The 25,489-nt window shown below is 44.4% G+C and overlaps 15 non-coding genes across 15 annotated transcripts; all 15 read right to left on the reverse strand.

The window, feature by feature from the left end:
- Positions 1-18,940: 18,940 nt before the first annotated feature.
- On the reverse strand, positions 18,941-19,015 carry Trnat-ugu (transfer RNA threonine (anticodon UGU)). Its single transcript has one exon. It is a non-coding gene; the product is annotated as a tRNA-Thr (tRNA).
- A 331-nt stretch (positions 19,016-19,346) lies between these two features.
- On the reverse strand, positions 19,347-19,421 carry Trnat-ugu (transfer RNA threonine (anticodon UGU)). Its single transcript has one exon. It is a non-coding gene; the product is annotated as a tRNA-Thr (tRNA).
- Positions 19,422-19,752: 331 nt separating this feature from the next.
- Positions 19,753-19,827, reverse strand: Trnat-ugu (transfer RNA threonine (anticodon UGU)). Its single transcript has one exon. It is a non-coding gene; the product is annotated as a tRNA-Thr (tRNA).
- A 331-nt stretch (positions 19,828-20,158) lies between these two features.
- Positions 20,159-20,233, reverse strand: Trnat-ugu (transfer RNA threonine (anticodon UGU)). Its single transcript has one exon. It is a non-coding gene; the product is annotated as a tRNA-Thr (tRNA).
- Positions 20,234-20,564: 331 nt separating this feature from the next.
- On the reverse strand, positions 20,565-20,639 carry Trnat-ugu (transfer RNA threonine (anticodon UGU)). Its single transcript has one exon. It is a non-coding gene; the product is annotated as a tRNA-Thr (tRNA).
- Positions 20,640-20,970: 331 nt separating this feature from the next.
- Positions 20,971-21,045, reverse strand: Trnat-ugu (transfer RNA threonine (anticodon UGU)). Its single transcript has one exon. It is a non-coding gene; the product is annotated as a tRNA-Thr (tRNA).
- A 331-nt stretch (positions 21,046-21,376) lies between these two features.
- Positions 21,377-21,451, reverse strand: Trnat-ugu (transfer RNA threonine (anticodon UGU)). Its single transcript has one exon. It is a non-coding gene; the product is annotated as a tRNA-Thr (tRNA).
- A 331-nt stretch (positions 21,452-21,782) lies between these two features.
- On the reverse strand, positions 21,783-21,857 carry Trnat-ugu (transfer RNA threonine (anticodon UGU)). Its single transcript has one exon. It is a non-coding gene; the product is annotated as a tRNA-Thr (tRNA).
- Positions 21,858-22,188: 331 nt separating this feature from the next.
- On the reverse strand, positions 22,189-22,263 carry Trnat-ugu (transfer RNA threonine (anticodon UGU)). The gene has a single exon. It is a non-coding gene; the product is annotated as a tRNA-Thr (tRNA).
- Positions 22,264-22,594: 331 nt separating this feature from the next.
- Trnat-ugu (transfer RNA threonine (anticodon UGU)) lies at positions 22,595-22,669 on the reverse strand. The gene has a single exon. It is a non-coding gene; the product is annotated as a tRNA-Thr (tRNA).
- A 331-nt stretch (positions 22,670-23,000) lies between these two features.
- Trnat-ugu (transfer RNA threonine (anticodon UGU)) lies at positions 23,001-23,075 on the reverse strand. Its single transcript has one exon. It is a non-coding gene; the product is annotated as a tRNA-Thr (tRNA).
- Positions 23,076-23,406: 331 nt separating this feature from the next.
- Trnat-ugu (transfer RNA threonine (anticodon UGU)) lies at positions 23,407-23,481 on the reverse strand. Its single transcript has one exon. It is a non-coding gene; the product is annotated as a tRNA-Thr (tRNA).
- Positions 23,482-23,812: 331 nt separating this feature from the next.
- Positions 23,813-23,887, reverse strand: Trnat-ugu (transfer RNA threonine (anticodon UGU)). The gene has a single exon. It is a non-coding gene; the product is annotated as a tRNA-Thr (tRNA).
- Positions 23,888-24,218: 331 nt separating this feature from the next.
- Positions 24,219-24,293, reverse strand: Trnat-ugu (transfer RNA threonine (anticodon UGU)). Its single transcript has one exon. It is a non-coding gene; the product is annotated as a tRNA-Thr (tRNA).
- A 331-nt stretch (positions 24,294-24,624) lies between these two features.
- On the reverse strand, positions 24,625-24,699 carry Trnat-ugu (transfer RNA threonine (anticodon UGU)). The gene has a single exon. It is a non-coding gene; the product is annotated as a tRNA-Thr (tRNA).
- Between the last annotated feature and the right edge of the window lie 790 nt (positions 24,700-25,489).

Here is a 25,489-nt window from a genome sequence, read left to right on the forward strand (position 1 = left end):
CACAACTTAACAATTTTCGGATTTCTTCCTTGACTTGTACTACGAAGCTTTGCTTCTTATCAAATTTCATGAGTCTAGGTCAACACTAAATCCCCTGATACCTTTGATAAGAGTGTTTTCGAACGTCAAAGTATGTGACATAAATGGCCGTATCTTTTGATTGCATTGACTTAGCTTACAAAGCTAACGATTTTTACACCGCTTAGGGATCACAGACCATGGTATGTCACATAAATTTCAACTTGTCAGGTGTACCCGTTCTTGAGGAAGAAAGGGGTCTTAACGGATGGGCAAACAGACTGTCGGATAACATATCACAAAAGAAATAATAATCACAAATTAACCCTTTTCGAATATTTTTCTTTACATGTACTGTTATTGCTTGCTTCATGCCTAATTTAGTAACTATATGGAAACGGGAAGTACTGTATAGGTATGAATCAGTGAGTTTGCATCAAAATATGTGACGTAAATGGCCGTATCTCTTGACTGCATTGACTTAGAATTTAAACACTTTACACCACCAAGAGACCGTAGGCCGTAGTACGTGACATAAATTTCAACTTGATATGTCTAACGGTTCCTGACGAAAGGGAATTTTAACGGTCGAACAGACGTACAAACAAACAGACCGACGGACAACTTAAAATTCTGTAAGAGTTCCGTTTCTGCCGACTGAGGTACGGAACCGGAAAGCAGGAACTTCCACAAATATGCAGTAATGTTGTTGACAAAGCGTCTGCTCTGAACAGAGATGGACCAGGTTGTACTGCGGGACAAGGATTTAACTAAGAATACACAATACATACGAGTTGAAGGTAGATATAGACAGGAGGCAGGAATATGAGAACTAAAAACTAATATTCGAAAGAAGATAAGACCAATGGAGGAGTGTCTCTTTGCGATTTATGGGCGCTCAACGGCGAGGCAATCAGCTGCTTTACAAGTATTAGTAAAAACAAATGTGTTTAAAATTGCGTAAAACAAGGAAGAGCAAGTTGTGGCAGAAATATGCGTACACCCTCCCAACTTCATTCAATCTTCAGAACAATCACGCTAGCTCATGTCCTTCAAGATAGCGTAATTAAAGGCAAATGTTCTGAAACAGGCAATTAAAACACAAGTATTGTAAGAGGAAAGATAAAATAATCACACATCGAAATGTGACTGACTCTTAATTACAACAAGCATGGATGGACCAATACCTGATGACTTACTAAAAATATCTCTCTAAAATTTTAGGGAACAAGTCTGACAATTCATAAAACCTTAATTGTCGTACCACATTCGTTGGTTGTCAGTCGAAATAGGGGGCAAATGTGCTGGTAAATGAGCTGCTGCCCTTTGGTTTGAATATAAAACGCAGTCTACTAAAATGTGTCTAGAGTGACTGTAAACCACACAATGGGCTTTTCTCTTGGCGGAGCAAAAAACCATACAACATAGGGCTGGTTACAATGTGAAGACGAGTGAGAAGGACCACATATATTATTCGTGGCAGGAAGGAGGTACGCCATGGCAGAGTTGTTGTCACTTCCAACTACTCTTCTTCCTATCACCTCAAAAGTGAGGTTCTAGTATGTAGAGGATGTAATGGTACTTGAATTACGTAGCCATTACGGAACCTCACCTGAACCTCTCGATACCTGTAATATTCTACTGTGTTTCTGTAAAGTAGTTGACATATTTCTGAGACAACATTCAGAATTGATTTCATTAATGTAGAGGTATTTTGATACATCGATATGTTTATATTGCAATGATATTATTCTTTCTTTTGTCACTATGATCTTTGACGTACTTGTAACTCTTGATTTTTGGGCTAGTAAGCAGTTAGTTAGAGAGTCGGACGTTTAGAGAGTCAAGTCTTGGACGTCATGTTGGAAAGACGCATATTGTAGTCAGCTTATAAAATGTGAACTTTAACAGTGAGGAAGATGTTTTCAAGTATAATTTTTATAGTGAAGTGATGTTTTGTGTGTTACGTGATATTGCAACAAAAGCAATAAAAAGGAAGTGTAACTTAAACTCGGAGTGCTGATTTTTTTTTTTTTTACATCACCATTGTGCTAACTTTGAAAGGTTTAATCTTCAAGAATGGTTTGTGAAGCGCATTTACAAAACTTTTGAATATAGCAGAATAAAACCTAGGCCTCTTAGCATCCGAGCTTGGAATCATCACTACCTAGATTTTCAACGATTGAACCGTTCACAACGAGACCAGCGTGGGAAACACGAAAAGATGAGTGCCTAGTTTATTCATTATTACATGAAATGACTTTATTAACTGTGCTCTAATGACACCTGCCACATAATTACTTTGTTGTTGCCCGAAAATGCAGGCTTTAGCAGCGTGAGCAAGGCCACGATCATTATTAATTTTGACCTTTGTTGTGGAGGGTTGTTAGAAGGGGTAGCGCACGGAGCTAGGGGAGTATCGTGACTCACCTTCTTGGATGCTACATCTTCCGGTTTGTTTCCGTTAATACCCATGTGGACTGGTAACCAGCAGAAAGACGCCTTCTTCCCAAGCCTATGTAGATGGAGAAGGATGTCTTGGATAAACTGGACTATTTTATCCACAGGTTACAAGTGTTTTAGAGAGTTAGGGGCACTTAGGGAGACAGAAAAAACGAGAAACATAGCAGTCGCAACACCTACATTCGCTCCAGCGCTCTCAAGATCGGTATAATTTGGCATCGAACACGGAGAACTCACTAAGTAGCCAGATCTGAAGGCACGATGAGGAAACGCAACAGGGCTGCCTATGAAGTCCTCCTGCATAGACCCATCCCTGAATACAGCAATATAATTGTGGTACTCATTTGAAATATGAAATATTCTGTTAAAAACATGTGCAGGAATATAACCTTTCCTGTATCGCATTCAGTCTAAAATTACTCCAACTCTCTGCAGCAACCAGGGTGGCAGACAGTTACAACCATGGATTTCCATTTGTACTAGAACCACCCCAAGTAACTCCAGCACACGCCTTACGCGGATCCCAAACGGCTTTGTTGCTCGTATGTGTCTCAAGAAAGGGCATTACGTTGCTGGACGAGTAACAGTTTGGTATATTGATGAGCTAAGACCAGCGAGGTTCTGATACATTTGACACACCATCAGGAGCTTCCGCCTGATTATGAGTGGCGGTTTCCCAGCCTCAGCACAGAAACGGGGTGTGGGGTATGTCCCTAAGCACATTTGGCCCGCCCAATCCCCTCATAATGGATGCCGTCAATAATTTTTAGATAAGAAGGTTTCGCCTGTCCGTACGTGCACCTATAGTCTAGCCCTTATTCTCACGAAATCCCTATAAAACTGCAGCCGACATGTGCTGTCCGCTCCGCATCACCTGTGGCTAAGCCACTTTAAGTTCCTCTATTAAACTTCGCGTGTGGAGCCGCATAAATTGAGCTTATTCTTTTAATATTTCGGATGTAAATCTCTCAGACATCTTGAGAGTGAGCCGAAAGACTAATGCTCCAGCACTCGTTCCGTCCCTCTAGACTCTGGCCCACTGCGCCATTGCGCATGCGGGCATAGATAGACAAGCACCAGAGACGTTGATCAGCGGCGATAAAGAACAAATGCATAAATTACATCTATGACAGTGCAATCGATTCACGCTGGGATGTCGATGTATCACTGTGAGCTGCAGTATCGTGACTTTTTTTGTAAGTTTATTACACAAAGCGCCGGATTCAGGGAGTTATGCAAGCTGAAGCCGCTATCTCTATTAACTAATTCGTCGGTAAGCGAATTTCAGTTGTCTCTTCCACTACCGAGTCCCGGAAAGGTGAAGCAGACACAAAAATTTTGACGTTAACGTACAACATAGAGTGACCAGCATGAATACCAAGCTCTGTCACAAATTATTTATTTGACTGTGAGAGTTGAGGATACCTTCGGTGTTCTGTACATCCTCAATGGACTGGACGAAACGTTTTTCCGAGGTATTAGAGGCCGCATTTGCAGGGGATCTTGTTAATGTATTGCCAGAAAGTGTGTGCAATATTGACAAGTGAAATAAAATAAGATGGCAAAATTACGGCTCTGTAAACTCACTAAGGTAGCAGCGGATGAATTCTAATGCTGCAGATTTGTTCTTTTGAGAAAAGCAGTTACCTTTCGTACTCTAACTATACACGCACCTTAATTTGGCGTTCATCTGAACAAGTCTACACCTAAACTAGTTTGAAATTGTACGGTACTCCGGTATAGCAAATGAGTAAATTTTAAACAGTGGCACGAGTAAAACTGATGTCAAAAAAACTTGTGCCAAGGAGGTCTAGCTGTAATTTGTTGTGTATTTTAAGTGCTGTGTTAAATTGGCTTTATCGGAATACAGTTTTTAGGTTTGAGTTGCTGTCAGTTTGTTATTATAAATTTGTTTGAGGGTTACTGCACGCATTTTTGAAATAGCCTTGGGCATTTTAAAACTTTTATCGGAAATAGTTATCGAGTTTGTTCAAACTTGTAATTGACGTTATAATTGCTTTACACTCAAATTTGGCACCACTGTATCACCGATATTTTACCCTTGATGTTGGACTGGTGTAAATATTATTAATTAGGAGTAAGCCTTGTAATGGGCCCTTCTTAACAGAAAAAAAAATAAAGCGGTCGGACAATATGTTTTCTAATAACTGTTGAGTAAGAATTGTTTGTTAATAAATTTTTTTCAAAGGACGTCTGAATCCATGTTAGCCCGGCACCTCACCACTCCTTAATACATAGCTCCTACCATTCGGGTGGTAGCAGAGCGCAGTGAGAGGGTGGAGGGGTTCTGAGCCTGCCGTGTGGTAGGACCTGTTTAAATACTTGGTACCAGTTGTGATTGCCTAAATATAGTCATTCTTACGTTGTGTGTTACACCGAACATACTATGCATATCACTGCATTTAACAAATAGCCAACTTGAATATGAGCTCGCGACTCGTAAAGAAAAGTTGACGGAAGTGTAACTGAATTAGCGCAACGGCTGCGCGGAATGCTGGGACGCTTCCTTGTCATGACGGCAACTGTGGGCCACGTGACAGACGCTTACGCCTGTTGTAATAGCCTCTTATAAACAGTGCAACCTAGTATAGAGTTATTGCACGGTAGTGTTCCTAGCCGCGTGCAAGGTTTCCGAATACAAGCGCAAACACATCATTTGCTCACTCGTGTTCAAGGACTAGAACATTTAGTGGCTGGTTCCAAACAGAAAGCGCATATTCAGTATTTTCGTAATAAAGTATTTAAAGTAATCACTCAATAAAAGCAAGTCTTCTCGTCCAGACTGTGTACCATTTAGGTTCCTTTCGGAGTATGCTGATGCATTACCTCCATACTTAACAATCATATACAACCGTTCGCTCGACGAAGGATCCGTACCCAAAGACTGGAAATTTGCACAGGTCACCCCAATATACAAGAAAGGCAGTAAGGAGCAATCCACTAAATTACAGGCCCATATCGTTAACGTCGGTATGCAGCAGGATTTCCGAACATATATTTTGTTCGAACATTATGAATTACCAGGAAGAAAACGGTCTATTGACTCACAGTCAACATGGGTTTAGAAAACATCGTTCCTGTGGAACACAACTAGCTCTTTATTCACATGAAGTGTTGAGTGCTATCGACAAGGTATTTCGGATCGATTCCGTATTTCTGGACTTCCGGAAGGCTTTTGACTCTGTACCACGCAAGCTGCTCGTAGTGAAATTGCGTTCTTATGGACTATCGTCTCAGTTATGTGACTGGATTTGTGATTTCCTGTCAGAGAGGTCACAGTTCGTAGTAATTCATGGAAATTCATCGAGTAAAACAAAAATGGCTCTGAGCACTATGGGACTTAACATCTATGGTCATCAGTCCCCTAGAACTTAGAACTACTTAAACCTAACTAACCTAAGGACAGCACACAACACCCAGCCATCACGAGGCAGAGAAAATCCCTGACCCCGCCGGGAATCGAACCCGGGAACCCGGGCGTAGGAAGCGAGAACGCTACCGCACGACCACGAGATGCGGGCCATCGAGTAAAACAGAAGTGATTTCTGTCGTTCCACAAAGTAGTGTTATAGGCCATTTGCTGTTCCTTATCTATATAATCGATATTGGCGACAATCTGAGCAGCCGTCTTCGGTTGTTTACAGATGACGCTGTCGTTCATCGACTAATAAATTCATCAGAAGACCGAAAAAAGTGCAAAACGATTTAGAAAAACATATCTGAATGGTAAACGATTTAGAAAAACATATCTGAATGGTGCGAAAAGTGGCATTTGACACTAAATAACGAAAAGTGTGAGTCATCCACACGAGTGCTAAAAGGAACTCATTAAACTTCGGTTACAAGATAAATCAGTCTAATCTAAAAGCCGTAAATTCAACTAAATATCTAGGAATTACAATTACGAACAACTTAAATTGGAAGGATCACATAGAAAATGTTGTGGGGAAGGCTAACCAAAAACTGCATTTTGTTGGCAGGACACTTGGAAAATGTAGCAGACCTACTAAGGACACTACTTGCACTATGCTTGTCCTTCCTCTTTTAGAATACTGCTGCGCGGTATGGGATCCTTACCAGATAGAACTGACGGAGTACATCGAAAAAGTTCAATGAAAGGCAGCGCGTTTTGTATTATCGTGAAATATGGGAGTGAGTGTCACAGAAATGATACAGGATTTGGGCTGGGCATCATCAAAAGAAAGGCGTTTTTCACTGCGACGGAATCTTCTCACGAAATTCCATCTCACCAACTTTCTCCTCCGAATGCGAAAACAGTTTGTTGACACCGACCAACATTGGGAGGAACGATCACCACGATAAAATAAGAGAAATCAGAGTTCGTACGGAAAGATATAGGTGTTCATTCTTTCCTCGCGCTTCACGAGACAGGAATAATAGAGAATTGTGAAGGTGGTTCGATGAACTATCTGCCACGCACTTAAATGTGATTGTCAGAGTATGCATGTATATTTAGATGTAGATGTAGTTACAAATTAGTTTGCTAACATGGCAACGAAATGAGACGAAGGGAGGAATGCATGTTTCTTATCACGCGAGTGAAATGGTCCCTAACTAACCTAAGGACATCACACACAACCATGCCCGGGGCAGGATTCGAACCTGCGACCGTAGCGGTCGCGCGGTTCCAGACTGTAGCGCCTAGAACTGTTCGGCCAACCCGGCCGGCAAATACTGTATAATAAACTACCCAATCCTTCTCTAGATCTGTTTGCTGCTGCATCAGAGTTTGCAATATATACTATTAAACAAATTGCACAATTATTATGGTCCACAGTGAGTACTAAATTTCTTTCTGCTTATAGAATGTGAGTTTATCGTATCATGCCAACAAAATTTGAGTGAAGCTTTGCAAGCGCCTTAGATAATAGGGCTGCATAAGATGTTTCCTCGTGCTGTAGGGAAACTTAAAAGAGTGATTACTGAAACCATTAATGAAATCTATCACTAAGTAATTTTAGAGATGAGTTTTGCAAAATCAGCTCTCAGAAAGAGCACGATATGAACTCATAGGTTCTCATGTATATCGTGTACAAAGGAATTCCGAAAATTTGGCTCAAAATATTGAGGAAATCCGAGTAACACTGTCGGTGCTATCTGTAGAAATCCCAGAAAGATATACGGTAAGAAGTGTAATTAAGGGTCATCGGGTAGAAGTTAGATCAAGTGCGATAGTTTGCACTAAACCACAGACATTCGTTGAATTTGATCAGTTAGTCTTGCACACTGAGCAGTTTTGGTTTAGTGATACGAAACGCAATAACGGGGAAATAAATCTTTGTAACAACCAAGTGCAATCCTCCGCAAGTGAACAGCCTACCGTTGAATTTAGAAATTACACAGTGTGTTTACGATCTAATAAAAGACGACATTTTGCACCTCATTGCTCTGTGTGTCAAAAGAAGAAACAAGGCTTTTCGCGAAACAGTTAAGGGTGCTTCTGCTGTAATGAACAAGGTCATTTAGCGCGTGACTATATTAAAAATACGGACAGAGGGAAAATTAATAGACGCCAATATCAGTTTATTGATACGGAAGAGGCACAAAGCATTTATGTGTAGCAACTTCCCCTTTATATGCGGAACTGTTCATAGAGAACCTATTTGTCCGCTACGGGACCCCGGCAGTAATTTTCTTATCACCGACGAACGGTGGTGTCGGCATATTGTATGATTTCCAATCATCCGCATGTACAGAGGTCATATTTACGTCGCGGCTGCGTCAATAGAGAGTCTTTTCCTGTAAAAGTATTGTTCTCTTGTACGTTAAAATTCAGGAGCTGAGTTGATATATTCAGTTTATTATTCTTAAGCAACTGGCTGTGGATGTTATCTTGGGTTGTGATTCTTTCAAAGAAAACCAATTGTGTTTTCGATTATGTGGATTCCGCCATTCAATTTAAATTTAGGCCGCGTGTAAAAAAAACCTTTGGTGTCAGCATCAGAGACGATCTAATGTACACAACTGGCCATTAAAATTGCTACACCATGGAGAAATGCGGATGATAACCGGGTATTCATTGGACAAATATATTATACTAGAACTGACATGTGATTACATTTTCACGCAATCTGGGGGCATAGATCCTAAGAAATCAGTACCCAGAACAACCACCTCTCGCCGTAATAACGGCCTTGATACGCCTGGGCATTGAGTCAAACAGAGCTTGGATGCCGTGTACAGGAACAGCTGCCCATGATACATCAATACGATACCACAGTTCATCAAGAGTAGTGACTGACATATTGTGACCAGCCATTTGCTTGGCCACCATTGACCAGACGTTTTCAATTGGTGAGAGATTTGGAGAATGTGCTGGCCAGGGCAGCATTCGAACATTTTCTGTATCCAGAAAGGCCCGTACAGGACCTGCAACATGTGGTCGTGCATTATCCTGCTGAAATGTAGGGTTTCGCAGGGACCAAATGAAGGGTAGAGCAACGGGTCGTAACACATCTGAAATGTAACGTCCACTGTTCAAAGTGCCATCAATGCGAACAAGAGGTGACCGAGACGTGTAACCAAGGGCACCCCATACCACCACGTCAGGTGATACACCAGTATGGTGATGACGAATACACGCTTCCAACGTGCGTTCACTGCGATTTCGCCAAACACGGATATGACCATCATGATGCTGTAAAAATAACCTAAATTCACCCGAAAACATGACGTTTTGTCATTCGTGCACCCAGGTTCGTCGTTGAGTACACAGGCGCTCCTGTCTGTGATGCAGCGTCAAGGGTAACCGCAGCCACGGTCTCCGAGCTGGTAGTCCATGCTGCTGCGAACGTCGTCGAACTGTTCGTGCAGATGGTTGTTGTGTTGCAAACGTCCCCATCTGTTGACTCAGGGATCGAGACGTAGCTGCACGATCCGTTACAGTCATGCGGATAAGATGCCTGTCATCTCGACTGCTAGTGATACGAGGCCGTTGGGATCCGGCACGGCATTCCGTATTACCCTCCTGAACCCACCGATTCCATATTCTGCTAACAGTCATTTGATCTCGACCAATGCGAGCAGCAATGTCGCGATACGATAAACCGCAATCGCGATAGGCTACAATACGACCTTTATCAAAGTCGGAAACGTGATGGTACGCATTTCTCCTCCTTACACGAGGCGTCACAACAACGTTTCACCAGGCAACGGCGGCCAACTGCTGTTTGTGTATGAGAAACCGGTTGGAAACTTTCCTCATGTCAGCACGTTGTAAGTGAAAAGATAATCATTTGCATATCACAGCAACTTCTTCCTGTCGGTTAAATTTCTCGTCTGTAGCACGTCACGTCCGTGGTGTAGCAATTTTAATGGCCAGTAGTGTATGTACCATCCAATCCAGTGTTTCCAAATTTGATACCTCAATATTGAGTACTGAACAGAGGGAGACCTTCTTGGAGAGAGGTGTTAGGGGGATTTCCTGAAGTGCTGACGGACCGCTTGGGTGTCACAAATGAAACTGAGTACACCGTTCAGTTGACTTGTATGGTACTGGTTCGGCAGTCTACCTGTCATTTATCCCACCCAAAGAAGAAGGAATTGTACCAGTTGGTGTATAAAGTGCAGGCGCACGGAGTGATTAGATCTTCTGTGTCTCCCTACGCCTCGCCTATATTCTTAGTGGCTAAGCCTCAATGGCAAGGTTACCGACAGGTAGTGGATTGTAGACCGGTCAATAAAAAAGCGGTTTTGGAATTTGTCCCGTTGCCTGATATGCGTAAGTTTTCTTCTTGGCTTCCTTTAGCTAAGTATTTTTCCTTCTTGTACATAAAACAGACCTATCATTAAAATTCCTCTGGCTGAAGAATCTAAAGCAGTGACTTCATTTACTACCAACTGGAATTTGAGTGTAATATGGTGCCTTTTGGTCTTGCCACAGGAGCGGCGTGTTATCTCTTTCATCAGATTCGGTCTTGGGAGACCTTAAATGTAAGTGTGTTTACAACTGTGTTGATGATGTGATCTATAACCGTACGTTTGACGATCATTCCTAGAAATGTTGCATGAAGCTGGACTCACAGCTACACCTTCCAAAGTAAACTTAGTGGGTAAGGAAATCTCATTTTTGGGGCATATAGTTTCTGCTGATGGCGTGTCCCTCGATCGGAAACGGACTCTGCTACTGTTGGTACGGTGGGAGCTATTAGGAATGGTAAGGTGGCGGGCTAACATGAATTCATCCATCCTTTGAAACAAATTTACCTTCAAACAATTCTCACTCAACAATTATTAAGGAAACATATTGTCCGACCACTTTACTTTTTTGTAAAAGGTTACCCATTACATGGTTTAGTTTTAATTAATACCGTTTGCACTGATCCAACATCAAGGGTAAACTACTGATGATACAGTAGTGCCACATTGGAGCCCAAAGCAAATTATAACACTGATTAAAGGTTTCAACTCAACCTCGATAACTATTGGAGATCAAAGGCTTATAATTCCCACGGCTATTTCAAAAATACATGTTGTAATCTTAAAAAGAAAATTATAATAAAATTGATAGCAATTCAAACCTAAGAACTGTATTCAGATAAATCCTATTTAACACAGCATTTGAAATACACAACGAAGTACAGCAGAACCACCTTATCACAGTTTCTGTATACGCCAGTTTTTTTGTGCCACAGTTAAAAATTTTCTGATTTGCAGTAGAGGAGTGCCGAACAATTTCAAACAAGTTAAGGGTGCAAACTTCTTCAGACGAACGCCAAATTAAGATGCGTTTATAGTTAGATTACGAAAGGTAATTACTTAACTCACGAATAAATCTATAGCATTAGAATTCATCCGCTGCTACTTCAGGGGTGTACAGCGCCGTAGTTTTGCGGCCTTATTTTATTTCACACGTCAGTCTTGCGCACACTTCCTGGTAATATATTACCCTCATAATTAAACTGGCGTGATAAATACAAATCAGTCACCACTGGTCCCACACATGCACACAAAAAACGGGCCTCACTAGGGCAAACACAATGACAACCTTGTAACATGAACAGTTAAAAGAAACAAATGATCAGTCACGAAATAGTGGAACTAATGGCGCCCCACAAGGGCAGACTCAATAACAATTTTGCAAGATGTACAACTAAAACACAAAGATGAGGAAGAGCTCAATAATAAGGTAACTCAGATTCACATGAAACTATCCAGTACTCGAGTGACAGTGCGACCAGGGCGGAGTGGCAGTATTGTAATGGCTCTACACGCCTCCAGGTGCTGCTTTAACCACCGATCGCCGATTTCCTTCGGGCAACACCAGTGCTGTGCAACCGAAGTGCTCTTGCATGCAAAAGGAGAACTCCTTTCAAAGTTACAGCTTTCCAGCTTATCAGCGGTTCTCAACTACAAATAGGCCGTGTTATCACTCCAGGTGCGGCCAATCATATTTTTTCCGGCACATACATGGACATTTGCCAGCACAGGGCCCCACTCACCACCTTCTTCCTGCAGCTGGTAACTCAGATCCTTCGCTCCCCGAGCCATACCGCCTCGCGGACAACAGTCGTACGACAAGCCTATCTGGTAAAGAGATTCTACACAATTAGCGATTCCATCAGAGAGGCACAAAGTCGAACTATACCAAACTTTGAGGAAGTTGTAAACCACAGCCTTCCCGGTTATCAAATCATCTTTAAAGAACCCAATAGTGCTGATGTCTTCGCTGGAAGATAAAGAATAACATTTACTTTGTGCTTGCTGAGGATCTAACCTATTTTTGACATAGAAAGCAAGAAGAAAAAGAAAGAAACAGATGCAGAAAAAATTAAGTCCATGGCTTTCTCACTATTTGTGGGAAGCCTATCATAAAAGATAGGACGTACCATCAGGAAGCATAAGGTAAAAATGATTTTGCGTATGCATGTCATGATTTAAAACGGCCATTAATCATCAGCAGTGTTTGTTCCTTCGCACATGCATGCATTTCCGAAGGAGGATTGCCTTATACTATAATACAGGCACTGTATTAATGTATGTCAATCTTGAGGCTATTCGTAAGGCCGGTTTGGACATACTGATCACGAAAAGTAATTACTACGGTCCAATTTCCTTCCGGCGAACAATTTACCACGTGCTCTATAATTCATCTTCTGTGATAACCTCTACATCTCAGAGTAGCACTTGCAACCCAAGTCCTCAATTATTTTCTGGATGTATTCCAATCTCTGTCTTCCTCTACAGTTTTTGCCCTCTAGTACCATGGAAGTCATTCCTTCATGTCTTAACAGATGTCCTATCATCCTGCCCCTTCTCCTTATCAGTGGATTTCCACATATTCATTTCTCTTCCGATTCTGCGCAGAACCTCCTCATTCCTTACCTTATCAGTCCATCTAATGTCAACATTCGTTGTAGCACCACATCTCAAATGCTTGGCTTGTCTTCCGTTCCGGTTTTCCCATAGTCCATGTTTCACTATCATACAATGCTGTACTCCAGACGTACATTCTCAGGAATTTCTTCCTCAAATAAAGGCCGATATTTGATATTAGTAGACTTCTCTTGGCCAGGAATGCCCTTTCTGCCATTGCTTTTGATGTCCTCTTTGCTCCGTCCGACATTGGTTATTTTACTGCCTTGGTAGCAGAATTTCTTAACTTCATCTACTTTATGACCATCATTCCTGATGTTAAGTTTCTCCTTGTTCTCATTTCTGCTACTTCTCATTACCTTCTTCTTCCTCTGATTTATTATCAATCCATACTCTGTACTCTTTAGACTGTTTATTCCATTCAGCAGATCATGTAATTCTTCTTCACTTTCAGTCAGGATAGTAATGTCATCGGCGAATCGTATCATTGATATCCTTTCACCTAGAACTTTATTCCACGCGTGAACCTTTCTGTTATTTCCATCATCGCTTCCTCAGTGTACATATTGAACAACATGGACGAAACACTACATCCTTGTCTTACACATTTTTTAATACGAGCACTTCCTTCTTGATCGTCCACTCTTATTATTCCCTCTTGTATCTTGTACGTATTGTGAATTACACGTATTTCTTTATAGCTTATTACTGTTTTAATGTAAATCATCTTCACCTTCAGTGAGAATAGCAATGTCGTCCCCGAATCGTATCATTGATACCCCTTTACGTTCAATTTTACTCCCACTCCTGAACCTTTATTTTATTTCCATCATCGCTTCTTCGATGTACGTTTGAACAGTAGGAGCGAAAGACTGCATCCACGTCTTGCACCCTTTTCAATCCGAGCATTTCGTTCTTGGTCGTCCACTCTTATTATTTTTTCGTGACTCTTGTACACATTGTCTGTCCCTAAAGCTTATCCCCATATTTCTCAGAATTTCGATCATATGGCACCACTTTACACTGTCGAACGGTTTTTCCAGGTTAACAAATTCTACGAACGTGTCTAGATTTTTCTTTAGTATTCCTTCCTTTATCAAACGCAATGTCAGAATTGTCTCTCTCGTCTTTTACCTTTCCTAAAGCCAATCTGATCGTCATGTAGCGCATTATCAATTTTCTTTTCCTTTCTTGTGTATATTATTCTTGTAAGCAACTTGGATGCATGAGCTGTTAAGCTGATGGTGCGATAATTCTCGCACTTGTCAGCTCTTGCCGTCTTCGGAATTGTGTGGATGATGCTTTTCCGAAAGTCAGATGGTATATCGCCAGACTCATATATTCTACACACAACTTGAATAGTCATTATGTTGCCACTTCCCCCAACGATTTTTGAAAATCTAATGGAATGTTATCCATCCCTTCTGCCTTATTTGATCTTAAGTCTTTCAAAGCTCTTTTAAATTCTGATTCTAATTCTGGCTCCCCGATCTCTTCTAAATCGACTCCTGTTTCTTCTTCTATCACATCAGACAAATCTTCTCCCTCATAGAGGCTTTCAATGTATTCTTTCCACCTACCCGCTTTCTCCTTTGCATTTAACAGTGGAATTACCGTTGCACTCTTAATGTTATCACCCTTGCTTTTAATGCCACCGAAGGTTGTTTTGACTTTCTCGTATGCTGTCCTTATGACAATAATTTCTCTTTCGATGTCTTCACATTTTTCCTGCAGCCATTTCGTCTTAGCTTCCCTGCACTTCCTATTTATTTTATACCTCAGGGACTTGTATTTCTCTATTTCTGAGTTTCCCGGAACATTTTTGTACTTCCTCCTTTCATCGATCAATTGAAGTATTTTTTCTGTTACCCTTGCTTTCGTCGCAGTTACCTTCTTTTTACCTATGTTTTCTTTCCCAACTTCTGTGATGGCCGTTTTTAGAGATGTGCATTCCTCTTCAACTGTAATGCCTACTGAGCTATTCCCAATTGCTGTATCTATAGTCTTAGAGAAACTCAACCGTATCTCGTCATTCCTTAGCACTTCCGTACCCCACTTATCTGCGTAATGATTGTTCCTGTCTAATATCTTAAACCTCAGCCTACTCTTCGTCATTATTATATAGTGATCTGAGTCTATGTCTGCTGCTGGGAAGCCTACCAATCCAGTACCTGATTTAGGAATCTCTGTCTGACCATGATGTAATATAGCTGAAAGCATCCCGTACCACCCTGCCTATTCCAAATATACCTCCTCCTCTTGTGATTCTTGAACAGAGTATTCGCTGTTACTAGCTGAAACTTGTTACAGAACTCAATTAGTCTTTCTTCTCTCTCATTGCTTGTCCCAAGCCCATATTCTACTGTAACCTTTTCTTCTACTTCTTCCGCTTCAACTGCATTCCAGTCTCCCGTGACTATTAGATTTTCATATCACTATACATACTGTATTACCCAGTCAATATCCTCATACACTGTCTCTTCATCTTCAGCTTGTGACGTCGGCATGTATACCTGAACTATCGTTGTCAGTGTTGGTTTGCTGTCGATTCTGATAAGAACAGTCTATCACTGAACTGTTCGCAGTAACGCACTATCTGCCCTACCTTCCTATTGATAACGAATCCTACGCCCGTTATACCATTTTCTGCTGCTGTTGATATTACCTTATACTCATCTGACCAGAAATCCCTATCTTCTTACCACTTCACTTCACTGACCCCTACTATTTCTAGATTGAGCCTTTGCATTTCCATTTTCAGATTTTCTGGTTTCCCTATCAAGTTAAAGCTTCTGACATTCCACGCTCCGACTGGTAAGAACGTTATCCTTCCATTGATTATTCAAGCTTTTTCTCATGGTAACCTCCCCCATGGGAGTCCCCTCCCGGAGATCCCAATGGGGGACTATTCTGGAATCTTTTGCCAATGGGGAGATCATCAGGACGCTTCTTCAAATACAGACCACATGTCCTGTGGATACACGCTACGTGTCTTTAATGCAGTGGTTTCCATTGCCTTCTGCATCCTCATTTCATTGATCATTGCTGATTATTCCGCCTTTGGGGGCAGTTTCCCATCCCTAGGACAAGAGAGTGCCCTGGTCTCCTCCTTCGCCCTCTTCAACAAGGCAGTTGGCAGAATGAGGGGTGACTTCTTATGCCGCAAGACTTCAGCTGCCAATGGTTATTATTAATCAAAATTTAAGCAACGGCGGGTTCGAACACGGGATCGAAGACATTTTGATTATGAGTCAGAGACGCTACACCAAGAACAAGAACGTGCAAACGCCGCCCAAAGCACATGAGCGACTGATCGAAACTTGAGTGAGGACATCCTCATCTCACTCAGCAGAGTGTGAAGTAAGCTTCACTGCTCTGACTGTGACTGTGCGGTCTTAAGGTCGGGTAGGGGGAAGGTGAGAAGACATTTAAGCAGTTTCATGTTCCTCAAATTAATGCACCGTAATTTGGTACGATAGAGCGGTGCATTGACTATCCGAAAGTACAGGTCACCAGCAACGTGCATAAACGGACGCATATAATCACCAGTGAACACGAAGACAGACGTTTCAGTGGCTCATTCGTCCCCTATGATCGACGCGATCGATCACCTGGTTCAAGACAAGAGCTGCCAAAAGTCCAGGAACGCGATCAGTAACGAGTAAGACCCGACAGCGAGAGAGAGCAGTGCCGCTATTAGCTACTCCTCCCAAAGAAGTCTGGTCATGGGAAACAACGTTCTGGGCCGTCCACTTAAGCTGTGCAGGCAACAGGTGGGCAAAGATCTTCATATCGCCGTTGAGTAAAATGTCCGTGATGTACATCGAGTCTTGTTCTTAGGAATGAGGAGACCGCTAAGGAAACCGTCTGGGATCTCCAAGAGAGGCGACATATAGTCCTGACAATTATCCATCCGTACCAGCCCCATTAGCGCGCGAAAAGTACGGTAAAATTGTAGTGGGAGGCCAGCAAGGCCATGTGACGTGTAGAATCCACCTTGATGATAGCATCACGGACTTCGGCCTCTGTGACGTCGGCAAGTTGCATCACGAGGTACCGCGCCAAATGTGAGTTGGGAGACTTCCATAAAGTTGGTAGGCTGGTGGTGCTGTGCAGAGTACAGCGTAATATAATGTTCGTGGAGGAAAGACCCTATATCGCGTTGGGTATCTAATCGTCGCCGATCAACAGTTGTCAGAACGTTAATCAAAGTCCTCCGACAGTGGCGCCATTCCTCTATCATATGATACACAGACGGATGCTCTTGCACTAACCCGTCGTGTGCGCGCGCCCTAACCGTAGCTCCTTCAAGGTGACAACGAGAGAGGAATGTGACCTGTGTCTGACGAATACGGTGTCACAGTATATTCCCGGAGAATGATGTAGTGGATATCTTGGGTTCGTCGTCGCCACGCTGCAACCTCCCTTCTGTAACCCATCAAGGCTTTTCAGATAGCTGGCTTTGTGCAGAGCACCTATCCTACCAGGGCACGCTGATATGCATCGCGGCATTGACGACAAGCTGTCCACGTCGTTTCGATCAGCTCCTGGCAGACGGGTGAAGTGAGATGACTAATATTCAGTTTCCCCAGCTGCCCCACATCCTTTGGCAGCAGAGACTGATGGCCCAGATATATTTTCCACGGTCAGAGAGCCAGGCTTCAGCAGATCAACTTGCAGTCCGCAATATCGCAGTAATTAACCCTTTAACTGGTCTGGAGGTGTTAAGACGCGCGCCTTTGTACCTGTCCCTGTGTTCTCTGGACGTTCAGAGTACCAGGTAGAAGGACCGGTGGCGCGCGTAAACACGTTTAGAGCGCACAGGTACAGGTACAAAGACGCACGCGTTAACACGTCCAGAGCAGTTAAAGGGTTAAAACAGATTCGATGCGGACGATCGCCATGGACATGCTCAAAGAATCCACAATGTTTAGATGCTTGAGAACTCTTGCTAGTGCACGGACAGCGACGCTGCGGTTGGTTTTTTGGTGCCTGAATGGAGTTGAAGGAGCCTCCCATGATCAATGCATCCTGCCGACCCATGAAGTGAGGCGTAACTACCTCGGACAAGAAAGTGGACCTTTCGCGGCGGCGACCCGAACCAGATGGCGCATAGATGTTGATGATTCTGATGCCACTAAATGTGAGAGCCGTACCTCTGGCATCAGGGAGATACGTAACTGTATCGGCACGGATACTGTCACGTAGGAGGAGCACCACGCCGCTACCAGAAGGGGAAGCGTGGGAGACGTGCGCCGTAAATCCGCGTGGAGCACAAAAGGGTTGCAGCGTGTACCTCCTGAAGCAGGGAAACGTCAATGTCCGCAGCATACAGCATTACATGGAGTGAAGCCACTTTGTGACGTGCGCGAACGGTACTGCCATTGACCATGGCTATCCGATGAATCTGAATAGCTGCCGTCACGGGTGATGCAAAGACAGGTAAGCACCGGAAACTCCCTGTTAGGTCCCTACGGGAGGGTACGTCACTGAGGAGACCTCACCAGGGAGGCTCAATCGTTCTGTATACCTCCAGAACTTCCATCCTCAGCGTCGACACCGACCGCCAAAGAGACAGACGTCTTACCAGCACAGTGCGCCATCAGGTAGCGTCGGACAAAGAAAGGGAGACAACCGCATCAGAAGCAGGTGCGGGACGGTCGTCATCCATGTGTGGATGCTGACGGGAGGCGGAAGAGGGGAGAGACTTCACTTCGTTCGGTCCCAGGCGGTCCGAGGACAGCGCTTCATCTGTAGGAGGATTGTCATCCTGTGCACACATCCGTTGGAGGCAGTCATCAGATGGAGCACGATGTTGTCTCTTCCATAAGAAAATGAAACACGTACAGCCGTCCTTATGATGTCATTTATTGTATGGCTTTCGTATGTCCATCTTTGTGACTGGAGGTCAGGGGAAGGGGGGGGGGCGGCTTCTGTCGTTCCTTTAGGTAAAAAAATGAAACACCTACATCTCCTCTATGATATCGTTTATTTTAACTATATATGACCATGCAGCTTTGCTAGAATTGAAATGATAATTAAATGAACACCCTAGCTGCAAGCAGGCGTTGATACACTTCATTGGGGACATGTTGAAAATGTGTGCCCCGACCGGGACTCGAACCCGGGATCTCCTGCTTACATGGCAGACGCTCTATCCATCTGAGCCACCGCGGGCACAGAGGATAGTGTGTCTGCAGGGACTTATCCCTTGCACGCTCCCCGTGAGATCCACATTCCCAACATGTCCACAAGACTACATTCGTAGTGCGCCTATTAGATGTTTGCCCATCATACTCATTACTCGTGGCAGATTAATCTACCAAGTCCTGTACGAGTTCGGGCATAGCGTGTGCGTTCGCACACAAGAAGGTCAAAGGCCGGGAACCCATATTTATTTTAACTATATATGACCATGCAGCTTTGCTAGAATTGAAATGATAATTAAATGAACACCCTAGCTGCAAGCAGGCGTTGATACACTTCATTGGGGACATGTTGAAAATGTGTGCCCCGACCGGGACTCGAACCCGGGATCTCCTGCTTACATGGCAGACGCTCTATCCATCTGAGCCACCGCGGGCACAGAGGATAGTGTGTCTGCAGGGACTTATCCCTTGCACGCTCCCCGTGAGATCCACATTCCCAACATGTCCACAAGACTACATTCGTAGTGCGCCTATTAGATGTTTGCCCATCATACTCATTACTCGTGGCAGATTAATCTACCAAGTCCTGTACGAGTTCGGGCATAGCGTGTGCGTTCGCACACAAGAAGGTCAAAGGCCGGGAACCCATATTTATTTTAACTATATATGACCATGCAGCTTTGCTAGAATTGAAATGATAATTAAATGAACACCCTAGCTGCAAGCAGGCGTTGATACACTTCATTGGGGACATGTTGAAAATGTGTGCCCCGACCGGGACTCGAACCCGGGATCTCCTGCTTACATGGCAGACGCTCTATCCATCTGAGCCACCGCGGGCACAGAGGATAGTGTGTCTGCAGGGACTTATCCCTTGCACGCTCCCCGTGAGATCCACATTCCCAACATGTCCACAAGACTACATTCGTAGTGCGCCTATTAGATGTTTGCCCATCATACTCATTACTCGTGGCAGATTAATCTACCAAGTCCTGTACGAGTTCGGGCATAGCGTGTGCGTTCGCACACAAGAAGGTCAAAGGCCGGGAACCCATATTTATTTTAACTATATATGACCATGCAGCTTTGCTAGAATTGAAATGATAATTAAATGAACACCCTAGCTGCAAGCAGGCGTTGATACACTTCATTGGGGACATGTTGAAAATGTGTGCCCCGACCGGGACTCGAACCCGGGATCTCCTGCTTACATGGCAGACGCTCTATCCATCTGAGCCACCGCGGGCACAGAGGATAGTGTGTCTGCAGGGACTTATCCCTTGCACGCTCCCCGTGAGATCCACATTCCCAACATGTCCACAAGACTACATTCGTAGTGCGCCTATTAGATGTTTGCCCATCATACTCATTACTCGTGGCAGATTAATCTACCAAGTCCTGTACGAGTTCGGGCATAGCGTGTGCGTTCGCACACAAGAAGGTCAAAGGCCGGGAACCCATATTTATTTTAACTATATATGACCATGCAGCTTTGCTAGAATTGAAATGATAATTAAATGAACACCCTAGCTGCAAGCAGGCGTTGATACACTTCATTGGGGACATGTTGAAAATGTGTGCCCCGACCGGGACTCGAACCCGGGATCTCCTGCTTACATGGCAGACGCTCTATCCATCTGAGCCACCGCGGGCACAGAGGATAGTGTGTCTGCAGGGACTTATCCCTTGCACGCTCCCCGTGAGATCCACATTCCCAACATGTCCACAAGACTACATTCGTAGTGCGCCTATTAGATGTTTGCCCATCATACTCATTACTCGTGGCAGATTAATCTACCAAGTCCTGTACGAGTTCGGGCATAGCGTGTGCGTTCGCACACAAGAAGGTCAAAGGCCGGGAACCCATATTTATTTTAACTATATATGACCATGCAGCTTTGCTAGAATTGAAATGATAATTAAATGAACACCCTAGCTGCAAGCAGGCGTTGATACACTTCATTGGGGACATGTTGAAAATGTGTGCCCCGACCGGGACTCGAACCCGGGATCTCCTGCTTACATGGCAGACGCTCTATCCATCTGAGCCACCGCGGGCACAGAGGATAGTGTGTCTGCAGGGACTTATCCCTTGCACGCTCCCCGTGAGATCCACATTCCCAACATGTCCACAAGACTACATTCGTAGTGCGCCTATTAGATGTTTGCCCATCATACTCATTACTCGTGGCAGATTAATCTACCAAGTCCTGTACGAGTTCGGGCATAGCGTGTGCGTTCGCACACAAGAAGGTCAAAGGCCGGGAACCCATATTTATTTTAACTATATATGACCATGCAGCTTTGCTAGAATTGAAATGATAATTAAATGAACACCCTAGCTGCAAGCAGGCGTTGATACACTTCATTGGGGACATGTTGAAAATGTGTGCCCCGACCGGGACTCGAACCCGGGATCTCCTGCTTACATGGCAGACGCTCTATCCATCTGAGCCACCGCGGGCACAGAGGATAGTGTGTCTGCAGGGACTTATCCCTTGCACGCTCCCCGTGAGATCCACATTCCCAACATGTCCACAAGACTACATTCGTAGTGCGCCTATTAGATGTTTGCCCATCATACTCATTACTCGTGGCAGATTAATCTACCAAGTCCTGTACGAGTTCGGGCATAGCGTGTGCGTTCGCACACAAGAAGGTCAAAGGCCGGGAACCCATATTTATTTTAACTATATATGACCATGCAGCTTTGCTAGAATTGAAATGATAATTAAATGAACACCCTAGCTGCAAGCAGGCGTTGATACACTTCATTGGGGACATGTTGAAAATGTGTGCCCCGACCGGGACTCGAACCCGGGATCTCCTGCTTACATGGCAGACGCTCTATCCATCTGAGCCACCGCGGGCACAGAGGATAGTGTGTCTGCAGGGACTTATCCCTTGCACGCTCCCCGTGAGATCCACATTCCCAACATGTCCACAAGACTACATTCGTAGTGCGCCTATTAGATGTTTGCCCATCATACTCATTACTCGTGGCAGATTAATCTACCAAGTCCTGTACGAGTTCGGGCATAGCGTGTGCGTTCGCACACAAGAAGGTCAAAGGCCGGGAACCCATATTTATTTTAACTATATATGACCATGCAGCTTTGCTAGAATTGAAATGATAATTAAATGAACACCCTAGCTGCAAGCAGGCGTTGATACACTTCATTGGGGACATGTTGAAAATGTGTGCCCCGACCGGGACTCGAACCCGGGATCTCCTGCTTACATGGCAGACGCTCTATCCATCTGAGCCACCGCGGGCACAGAGGATAGTGTGTCTGCAGGGACTTATCCCTTGCACGCTCCCCGTGAGATCCACATTCCCAACATGTCCACAAGACTACATTCGTAGTGCGCCTATTAGATGTTTGCCCATCATACTCATTACTCGTGGCAGATTAATCTACCAAGTCCTGTACGAGTTCGGGCATAGCGTGTGCGTTCGCACACAAGAAGGTCAAAGGCCGGGAACCCATATTTATTTTAACTATATATGACCATGCAGCTTTGCTAGAATTGAAATGATAATTAAATGAACACCCTAGCTGCAAGCAGGCGTTGATACACTTCATTGGGGACATGTTGAAAATGTGTGCCCCGACCGGGACTCGAACCCGGGATCTCCTGCTTACATGGCAGACGCTCTATCCATCTGAGCCACCGCGGGCACAGAGGATAGTGTGTCTGCAGGGACTTATCCCTTGCACGCTCCCCGTGAGATCCACATTCCCAACATGTCCACAAGACTACATTCGTAGTGCGCCTATTAGATGTTTGCCCATCATACTCATTACTCGTGGCAGATTAATCTACCAAGTCCTGTACGAGTTCGGGCATAGCGTGTGCGTTCGCACACAAGAAGGTCAAAGGCCGGGAACCCATATTTATTTTAACTATATATGACCATGCAGCTTTGCTAGAATTGAAATGATAATTAAATGAACACCCTAGCTGCAAGCAGGCGTTGATACACTTCATTGGGGACATGTTGAAAATGTGTGCCCCGACCGGGACTCGAACCCGGGATCTCCTGCTTACATGGCAGACGCTCTATCCATCTGAGCCACCGCGGGCACAGAGGATAGTGTGTCTGCAGGGACTTATCCCTTGCACGCTCCCCGTGAGATCCACATTCCCAACATGTCCACAAGACTACATTCGTAGTGCGCCTATTAGATGTTTGCCCATCATACTCATTACTCGTGGCAGATTAATCTACCAAGTCCTGTACGAGTTCGGGCATAGCGTGTGCGTTCGCACACAAGAAGGTCAAAGGCCGGGAACCCATATTTATTTTAACTATATATGACCATGCAGCTTTGCTAGAATTGAAATGATAATTAAATGAACACCCTAGCTGCAAGCAGGCGTTGATACACTTCATTGGGGACATGTTGAAAATGTGTGCCCCGACCGGGACTCGAACCCGGGATCTCCTGCTTACATGGCAGACGCTCTATCCATCTGAGCCACCGCGGGCACAGAGGATAGTGTGTCTGCAGGGACTTATCCCTTGCACGCTCCCCGTGAGATCCACATTCCCAACATGTCCACAAGACTACATTCGTAGTGCGCCTATTAGATGTTTGCCCATCATACTCATTACTCGTGGCAGATTAATCTACCAAGTCCTGTACGAGTTCGGGCATAGCGTGTGCGTTCGCACACAAGAAGGTCAAAGGCCGGGAACCCATATTTATTTTAACTATATATGACCATGCAGCTTTGCTAGAATTGAAATGATAATTAAATGAACACCCTAGCTGCAAGCAGGCGTTGATACACTTCATTGGGGACATGTTGAAAATGTGTGCCCCGACCGGGACTCGAACCCGGGATCTCCTGCTTACATGGCAGACGCTCTATCCATCTGAGCCACCGCGGGCACAGAGGATAGTGTGTCTGCAGGGACTTATCCCTTGCACGCTCCCCGTGAGATCCACATTCCCAACATGTCCACAAGACTACATTCGTAGTGCGCCTATTAGATGTTTGCCCATCATACTCATTACTCGTGGCAGATTAATCTACCAAGTCCTGTACGAGTTCGGGCATAGCGTGTGCGTTCGCACACAAGAAGGTCAAAGGCCGGGAACCCATATTTATTTTAACTATATATGACCATGCAGCTTTGCTAGAATTGAAATGATAATTAAATGAACACCCTAGCTGCAAGCAGGCGTTGATACACTTCATTGGGGACATGTTGAAAATGTGTGCCCCGACCGGGACTCGAACCCGGGATCTCCTGCTTACATGGCAGACGCTCTATCCATCTGAGCCACCGCGGGCACAGAGGATAGTGTGTCTGCAGGGACTTATCCCTTGCACGCTCCCCGTGAGATCCACATTCCCAACATGTCCACAAGACTACATTCGTAGTGCGCCTATTAGATGTTTGCCCATCATACTCATTACTCGTGGCAGATTAATCTACCAAGTCCTGTACGAGTTCGGGCATAGCGTGTGCGTTCGCACACAAGAAGGTCAAAGGCCGGGAACCCATATTTATTTTAACTATATATGACCATGCAGCTTTGCTAGAATTGAAATGATAATTAAATGAACACCCTAGCTGCAAGCAGGCGTTAATACACTTCATTGGGGACATGTTGAAAATGTGTGCCCCGACCGGGACTCGAACCCGGGATCTCCTGCTTACATGGCAGACGCTCTATCCATCTGAGCCACCGCGGGCACAGAGGATAGTGTGTCTGCAGGGACTTATCCCTTGCACGCTCCCCGTGAGATCCACATTCCCAACATGTCCACAAGACTACATTCGTAGTGCGCCTATTAGATGTTTGCCCATCATACTCATTACTCGTGGCAGATTAATCTACCAAGTCCTGTACGAGTTCGGGCATAGCGTGTGCGTTCGCACACAAGAAGGTCAAAGGCCGGGAACCCATATTTATTTTAACTATATATGACCATGCAGCTTTGCTAGAATTGAAATGATAATTAAATGAACACCCTAGCTGCAAGCAGGCGTTGATACACTTCATTGGGGACATGTTGAAAATGTGTGCCCCGACCGGGACTCGAACCCGGGATCTCCTGCACGATAGGTTTCGAACGTCTTCCACATTTCAGCAACGTGACTGACGATGTTGCCTTAAGGTTCAAAGGCGGCCACCACAATGTCCGACAGTACTTCAAACGGGAGTTCGAAAACCCTCAACGTTCGGAGCCCAAATCAGCGTGATCAACCACGACAGTCCAAAAAAGTTCCTCAAGTATCGGAAATTGAGACTGTTAGCATGCCGCTGCCTAATGACGGCGCCCAGATCTTTATTCGCCAGCTTTATGTACACAGTAGCACTGAGGATCGAAAAATGAACTCCGAGAACATGTTGTAATGGGAGACGCATTTCTTCCCATATAAACCGTTCTACATCATACGCCTACGGTCGTATGATGAGCCAGAGGAAAAGTTAATTTAATTCTGGCTTGGCGGTAAGAAAATGCCATGATGGTCGATGAAG

The sequence above is a fragment of the Schistocerca nitens genome, chromosome 1 (assembly GCF_023898315.1).
Source record: "Schistocerca nitens isolate TAMUIC-IGC-003100 chromosome 1, iqSchNite1.1, whole genome shotgun sequence".
NCBI classification, from domain to species: Eukaryota; Metazoa; Arthropoda; class Insecta; order Orthoptera; family Acrididae; genus Schistocerca; species Schistocerca nitens.